The following is a 704-nucleotide window of genomic DNA, read 5'->3' as shown; positions in this document are numbered from 1 at the left end:
GCTACGCCTGCTTTTTTCTTAGTGCCATTTGCTTGGTATATTTTTTTCCATCCTTTCACTTTAAGATAGTGTCTGTCCTTCAAAGTGAGATGAATTTCTTGCAGACAATAAAAAGATGGGTTTTGTTTCTTTTCTTTTTTTTTTTTTTTAGTCTTTTTGTGACAAGATCTCCCTGTAGCCCCAGCTGGCCTGGAACTCACTATGTAGACCAGGCTGGCTTCAAACTCACAGAGATCCACCTGCCTCTGCCTCCTGAGTGCTGGGATTAAAGGCGTGCACCACCACACTCAGCTTGGGTTTTGTTTCTTAATCCATTCACCTAGTCTGTGTCTGTTGACTGGAGAGTTCAGTCCATTGATATTTAAAGTTATTAATGAAAGATGAGTATTGAATCCTGTCATTTTTATTTGTTTAATTCTCAATATAGCTGTACTTTTCCACAGTTATACCTTCATTGGATTTCTTTCCACAACCCCTTGGGTGTAGTTATTCCTTTCTTCAGCTCTTTGTATTGCTTCCAGAACTCTCTGAAAGGTTAGTTTTGTGGACATGAATTCTTTCAGCCTATTTGTGTCATGGAAGATTTTTCTTTCCCCTCCAAGTATAATGGACATTTTTACTGGGTAAAGTATTCTGGGCTAGCATCTATTGTCATGTAGAACTGGAAATACCTTGGTCCAAGCTCTTCTAGCTTTTATAGTTAG

Source organism: Nannospalax galili, unplaced genomic scaffold (assembly GCF_000622305.1).
Source record: "Nannospalax galili isolate Female #2095 unplaced genomic scaffold, S.galili_v1.0 scaffold571, whole genome shotgun sequence".
NCBI classification, from domain to species: Eukaryota; Metazoa; Chordata; class Mammalia; order Rodentia; family Spalacidae; genus Nannospalax; species Nannospalax galili.
The sequence above is the reverse complement of the archived record's forward strand: the minus strand, read 5'-3'. Positions refer to the sequence as shown.